An 8,029-nucleotide genomic window follows, 5' to 3' on the forward strand; every position below is an offset into this window, starting at 1 on the left:
TTTCCCAGTAGAAACTGCAAGTTTTCCAAAGGACAATATTTCAAAAGATGCCATCAAATCTAGAGGTTACATTATTAATAGGTTGATTTTAAAGTATTTCTTCTTACATAACAACACAATTTCATCCTCAATATACCTGGTTCCAGCGAGGAAAATAAAGTTCTTTGAGGAACCAAGCCATCTTAATGAAACATAAAGTAGGAGGCACGGGGTGATTTAAAAACTGAGCTGAGTCATTGACTTTAAACTATTTTTAACAGGATATAATATAAAATAAATTTTTGTTGAGTCAATAATTCACCCAAAGAAATTTGAGAGAGGAAAGAAAGTAATAGTGATAGTAATTTTTCTAAATTAGAATGTGACCTAAAACAAAATTATTAAGCTTCAAAAGAAAAGAAACTTTAGGGAGTTCCTGTCGTGGCTCAAAGGAAATGAATCTGACTAGTATCTATGAGGATGCAGATTCGATCCCTGGCCTCACTCAGTGGGTTAAGGATCCAGTGTTGCCATGAGCTGTGGTGTAGGTCGCAGATGTGACTCGGATCTGGCAGTGCTGTGGCTGTGGTGCAGGCCAGAGGCTACAGCTCCAATTTGACCCCTAGCCCAGGTACCTCCATATGCCATGGGTGAGGCCCTAAAAACACACACACACACACAAAAAAAAAAAAAAAAAAGAAAAGGAACTTTAGTAATGCTCATTTTTATTTTATGAAAAGTGTTCAAGCAACATTCAAATATTTAAAAACAACTTTTCACATTCTGTGGACTAGATTTTCCAGCTCAAGTTTATAAATGTATTGAGCTAGGACTACACGACAGGTGCTGAGCAAATCATGTGCTAGAAAGACGAATAAGACAAGAAGCTTCCCACTAAGCTTTTGGGGGTAAAAAGATGCACATTGTCGAAGTGTCAACAGGTGCAAGCATTCTAAAGAGCAGTCTGTCAGTAACTTGTTAAATTGGAAATATAAATACAATGTCACCCAGCAATGACCCTCCTATAAGTTTCAGGGAAATCCTGATGTGTCCATTAAAAAACAATCACTAGAGTATTGTTGGACCACACCCCAGAGGCTTGCAAGTCCTGTACTTGCTTCCCACTAGGCTTTTGATCAAAGAAAAATCCCAGAGTCTGTGACAGAGACATTAATGGGTTCATGGATGGGGGATCTTACATGTCTGAAGCAAGGTCTTGGAGCAACACCCCATCCTGTGTATGACAGATGGAGGGCAGGACCCGGCAGGGGTCTTTGTTACCAGGGAGAGAGGGAGGTTGCCAGTTATAGAGGGAACTGACATGGGAGTGACTCATGGGTTACCAGGGAAACCAGCAAAGGAGCAAGCTCCTCACCACCTCTTTGATAAAATATCTTTATGGAGATCTGATCTAAAGATCAGAACAATCACTAGGGGCACGTTTGTAGGCATTTACTGCTTAGACCCTATGACTAAGGAGGAGGGTCCGTCGTGTGCATAGCATGTAGGTAAAGCAGGGACTGACGGAACACAGGATGTACAGAGAGCCCAGTAGCAGCCACTGTGGGTTGCCTGACCATACAAGGATGCCCCACACTATTACCTGTAGTAACAGAACCTTGGGGACAATCTCAGTAACTGCTATTAAGAGTGGCTGCTCGTTCTAAGTGAGCACTCTTTGTAAAAAACTGTCTGGCAATCAGAGGCAAAGAAACTAATATATCGACATAATAGACCATTAAAATAGCTCAGATTGACAGAGTAAAAACAACCAAGTCAATCTAGAGTATAATAACATTAAGGTCAAATAAAAACATATGCATATAAAGTAATATTGCATGTCCACAAGGACACCTAAAAATGAAAGAACATAGTTTAAACGTTTTAGAATGAATGACAGAAAAGAAGAAAATTGAAGTGCAGAATGGGAACAAAAGGGGATGGATAAATTTTTAAAATAAAGGAAAGAAGAATAAATAAATGAGAAAGTCAATAGAGGTTTTTTGTTGGAAAATGATGGTATTGGATTGTTGCTGTGGACAGAATGTTTGTGGCTTCTCCCCAGATTCACATGTTGGAGCCCCAGTCTCCACTGTAATGGTATTTGGGGGTAGGGTCTTTGGAATATAAGAAGGTTTTGAGGTTGGAGCCCTCGAGGATGGAATCAGTACCCTTATACTACGAGACAGGAGAGGGATGATCCTTCTCTCCACCATGTGAGGTCATAACCAGGGAGCGGGGCCTCATCCAGGACCTAACTAACCGTACTGGCCTCCTGATCCAGCCTCCAGAACCATGAAGAATGAAATGTTTGTTGTTTGAGCCATCGAGGCTCTGGACATATTCAAAATTCTGACACTCATCACTAATATACTCATAGTATTGTCTAAGATCTAACAAATCTCTCCTTGTCCTATTTTAAAATACTAATTAGATTTACAAGGAGATCCTGCTGAATAGCATTGAGAACTATATCTAGATACTCATGTTGCAACAGAAGAAAGGGTGGGGGAAAAACTGTAATTGTAATGTATACATGTAAGGATAACCTGACCCCCTTGCTGTACAGTGGGAAAAGAAAAAAAAAAAAAAAAAAGAAAAAGAATGTGTCACTGGGTCACTTTGCTATATAGCAGAAATTGGCACGACAGTGTAAATCAACTATACTGTAATAAATTAGTTAAAAAAGAAAAAAAAGAAAAAAAGAAAATACTAATTAGCACATTTATTGAGAGTTTATTATATGCTAGGTATAATTCTAGGCACTTTACATACACTCAGTCATTGGGCCCTCACATCAGTTGTATAAGGAATATTTTTCTTGAAGGTCAAGGAACAGAATCCCAGGGAAGTTAAGACACACACCTTAAAAATTGTGGAATTGAGATTCAAATCCATGTGAATGTCAGCAGATACTCTTACCAGGGGTGTACTCAACAGGCCCTCAAATATTTGCTGAATGAAGAGCTATTTATCTGCTGAATGAAGTGTTGAGCTGTTGGAGGGCTCAGTGTAGTCAACATGATGACGTGTCCACCAACATAATTCTGGAAACACTTACAATTCATGTTCTTAGTATTTCCACTGCAAGCCTCTCAAAGGTCTCACCATCTTGATTACCCTGTGGTCTGATGACCAGTCTGGCTGGTGCCACTGCATCTAGTAATTAAAAATCCTACCTGGAGTAGCTTTGAGGTATGCATGGGTGCACCTTAGTGTGTCTCCTGGGTCCCTCTCCCTTGCAGTTTAACTCATAATACTCTGTGGAAATGATCTCTATGTCCTCTTCTGGTGATGAGGACAGGTGCATAATTTTTTTCTCCAACCTTCTCTGGTCTTGGGCTGTGTCACTTCAAATGCAAAGTGTGCCATTTTCCCAGCAGAACCATCTTGCCCGAGTTCTCAGGCTAGTCTTTAGTCCTCCTGTCCCATTGCTGTCTGTCCATTAATAGCAAGTCCATTCCTTCCTCCAACTGTATAGAAACCAGGTACCTACTCCCAATTATGGAAACTCCAGGAAGGACTCATATCTGTTTGAAATTCATAAAGTTCATAAAGACCTTCTTGTACCTATTGTTCTTTGCAATCCCCATAGAAAAGCATGGTTTTTATTTTGTTTATATTTTAATTATTGTTACCACAGGAATGAAGGTGTTACAAAACCGTTACACTCTAACCTGATGTTTAAATGTCTTGCTTGTTTTAATGGAAGTACTGACAAAATACAGTCTGGTGACACAATTATAGCCCGATAATTTTTGCTTTTTAATATCTTGCAACTCATATTTTGATTATTTCTCCTCTCTGTGGTCTTTCAAAAGTTTCTCTTCTATAATAAGTTTGATAGTGAAAAAATAGAGAGGTGTTTCCATTGTGGCTCAGTGGTTAATGAATCCGACTAGGAACCAAGAGGTTGCGGGGTTCGATCCCTGGCCTTGCTCAGTGGGTTAAGGATCCAGCGTTGCTGTGAGCTGCGGTGTAGGTTGCAGATGTGACTCGGACCCTGCATTGCTGTGGCTCTGGTGTAGGCCGGCAGCTACAGCTCTGATTAGACCCCTAGCCTGGGAACCTCTGTATGTTGATGCGGCCCTAGAAAAGACCAAAAAAAAAAAAAAAGACCAAAAATGCATATGTTATACTTAAATCAATAAGATATTGTCTTACTAAAAATGAGACAAAATGTTTAGATTTAACCTTTAAAATACCATCTATTTTTGTGGAATTGTTGTCATCATTTACTATAATTACACTTTTAATGTAAATAATTAGTCTTTATGTTGTTCTCCCAGCTCTGTTGCATGCTATTGAAATTTTTCAATAAAATTGCCAAATCAGTGGAATTTTATTTGCCAATTTTTTAAGTCATTGAGATAAAAAGGAAATGATAGGCATATGATGTATATTAACAAATGAAATCAATAGATGTTTATGATACAACATGGATTGTTCTTGAGAAAGAGGACAGAGACAGAGAGAAAGTTTCTGGATCTGACAATCAGAAGGCTATAATCTTTTTAAATATATAAGGAACAGAGAAATAAAAGTGGATTTATTTTTTTTTTTAAGGGTTGCACCTGTGGCATATGGAAGTTCCAAGGCTAGGGGTTTAATGGAGCTGTAGCTGCTGCCTACACGACAGCCACAGCAATGTGAGATCCAGCCACATCTATGACCTACACCACAACTCATAGCAACACTGGATCCTTAACCCACTGAGTGAGGCCAGGGATCAAACCCACATTCTCATGGATACTAGTCGAGTTTATAACCTGCTGAGCCACAAGAGGAACTCCAAAAGTGGATTTTAGAGGATAAATAAATTATTCTTAGAAAGGTTAAATAAGATGCTAAAACCAGTAGGTGCAGGATATGAAATACAGCCCAAATTAAGCTCCGAACTTCTGTGTCATTCTTCTTTCCATATATTTATTAAGGAGCTCAACAGCTATTGGAACAAATTTTGGACCCAGAGATACAGATTTTGTGAGTCATTGGTTTATAGAAGCTAATTGAATTTGAGGTTGTGGATATGCCAATTAAAAATAATTTCAAATTCAAACAAGGTATTAAAGGCATGCCATAATTACGTTAACATGACTCTCATACACAAACCCTAACATTTTTAATAATTTACAGATGACATATCAGTTTTCTTTGATAAGAGGTATTTGGTTGCTGACTCTAATTATTGGATATGAAAGACTCTCTTTTTTCTCCTTTCTTTCCTTTCCCTTTCTCCCCTTCCTCCCTCCCTTCTTTCCTTCCTCCCCTCCTCCTCTCGCCTTTCTTAATATTCTTTTTTTTTTTTTTTGCATTTTAGGACCACACCTGTGGCATATGGAAGTTCCCAGGTTAAGGGTTGAATCAGAGCTACAGCTGCTGGCCTACACCACAGCCACAGCAACTCGGGATCCCCAACCCGCTGAGCAAGGCCAAGTATCAAACCCACATCCTCATGGATACTAGTCGGATTCATTTCTGCTGAGCCACAAGGGGAACTCCTTCCTTTCTTAATATCCTAATAAACAACTATAAAACAAATTCCTGAAACTATAAAACTGACTATTATTTACATTTCTCTGTCTCGTCCTCCTGTACCTGAAGTAACCACTCTCTTGAACCCAGTTCAATCCGTTGCTATCTCTTTTACTCTTAATGGATATTATTAATATTTAGTATTTCAGTTATTTCCAGTTTCAGGCAGGTGTGAATAGTTCTGTGATGAGATTTTGTTACATGTGTGTAGCATTCCTTTGGGGTGCTGTGATGGTTAATTTTTATGGGTCAGTCTGAATGGCCATGGATATCCAGATTGAACAGTGTTTCTGGGTGAGATCAGTATTTGAATCAGTGACTCAGTAAAGGAAGTTGCCCTTCCTAACGTGGGCAGGCATCCTCCAAGCCTTTGAGGACCTGAATAGACCAAAAGGTGCCTCGCTGATTAAGCTGGACATTTTATCTCATCTTCTCCTGCTCTTGGAGTGGGATTTACATTCACTGGCTTTCCTGGTTCCCAGTCCTTTAGACTTGAGCTGAATTATACTATCTCCTTTCTTTGGGTCTTCACTTTGCAGATTGAAGATGATGGGACTTAGCCTTCATAAGTGATTGAGCCAAATCCTTATAATAAATCTCTCTCTCTAAGTATATGTGTATACTAATACAGGCACATACACAGAAGTGGAATTTCTAGATAATAGGGTAAGCTTATGTTAAGGTTTAGTAACTAGAGAGTGTCTTCCCAAGGTAATTGTACTGATTTACATTCTTACTAGTAATGAGAATTCCAATTGCTCCTTCACCTCATCAACTTGTAGTATTATTTGACTAAAATTTCATTTGGCTAAATGTTTAATGATATTGTCTTACAGGTTTTATTTGCATTCTCCTGATGATTAGTGAAGTTAAACATATGTTTTTCTTTTGTATGTTGGACTTTTTGATATGATTTTTGGTGAAGTATCTCTTCAAATTTCTTAATCATTTGCCTATGGTTCATCTTCCTTTTTCTTATGGATTTATAATAGCTTTTTAAAAGAATAATTTAGTGATGAGTCCTTTGTTTTTGTTTTTTTGTCTTTTTTTTTTTTTTTCTTTTCTAGGGCCGCATCAACATAGAGAGGTTCCCAGGCTAGGCGTCTAATCAGAGGTGTAGCTGCCAGCCTACACCACAGCCATAGCAACGCGGGATCTGAGCCGCATCTACAACCTACACCACAGTTCACGGCAACACAGGATCCTCAACCCATTGAGCAAGGCCAGGGATCGAACCCGCAACCTCATGGTTCCTAGTCGGATTCGTTAACCACTGCGCCACAACAGGAACTCTGAGTCCTTCATTTTTATCTAGGATTTTCATTATAAGGAGGCCACAAGTACCAATCTTTTCTATTATAGTTTAGGATGTGTGTGCGTCCTCTATATGACACACTTTCTTCTCCCAAGATCATAACCATATTTCTCATATTTTCTTATAAACTTTGGTTCAAAGAAATCTTCTTTCCAGTTTTGGTTTTCTGTTAATTAACTGGCATGCTTTCTGGTTTTTTTTTTTTTTTTTTTTTTTGGATTTGGTTTGATTAGAAATTGGTTGGTGTCAAGAAGGGTGATATCATTAAAAAATGAACAAAAATATGTATAGAAATTCTCATAGATTTGATACTAATAGTAAGTGATGTTTTTAACTGAAATGTTACTTAAAAATTGTTATTGTCACTTATTATGTCCCAGATCACTGTATAAAATCCTAGGAATGCCATGAAAAATAAACATAAATCCTCATCTTAAAAAAGGGGTGATACCAGGAGTTCCCGTCGTGACACAGTGGTTAACGAATCCGACTAGGAACCATGAGGTTGTGGGTTCGATCCCTGGCCTTGCTCAGTGGGTTAACGATCTGGCGTTGCCGTGAGCTGTGGTGTAGGTTGTAGATGTGGCTCGGATCCCGCGTTGCTGTGGCTCTGGCATAGGCTGGTGGCTACAGATCTGATTTGACCCCTAGCCTGGGAACCTCCATATGCCACGGGAGCAGCCCAAGAAAAAGGCAAAAAGACCAAAAAAAAAAAGGGGGGGGGTGATACCAGGAAGTTCTCACTGGATCACTTTGAATCTAGAAGTTGCATCTTTCTTCCCCGATTCCCTAGTTGATCTCATCTAGTCTTGTGGCTCTAAAACCTCCTCTATGATGATGATTCCCAAATTCATTCCAGATATTCTGCTCAGACTCATCAGGTGAGTTCCAGTCTCACATACTTAACTGTTTTATGACATCTTCAATTTGCTGCAGTGGGGATGCGGTCAGGGGTGTCTAAGGCCTACCGTGAACAATTTACATGTCTCTATTGGCATTGATGTAATTATGTGGAAACCAACCACATTATTTATAGTTCACACAATAAAAGATTTCAAATATTAACTTATCTAAAATTCTGCATTCTCTCCAATGCAAACCTTTCTATTAATATACTGCCTCTGGGTGGGCATCTTCACTCTGTGTGGGTAGATGTCCACGCTCTCTCCTTTCCTGAGGGCTTCACTGAGCACTGCAGTG

Source organism: Sus scrofa, chromosome 4 (assembly GCF_000003025.6).
Source record: "Sus scrofa isolate TJ Tabasco breed Duroc chromosome 4, Sscrofa11.1, whole genome shotgun sequence".
In the NCBI taxonomy this organism is placed as follows: Eukaryota; Metazoa; Chordata; class Mammalia; order Artiodactyla; family Suidae; genus Sus; species Sus scrofa.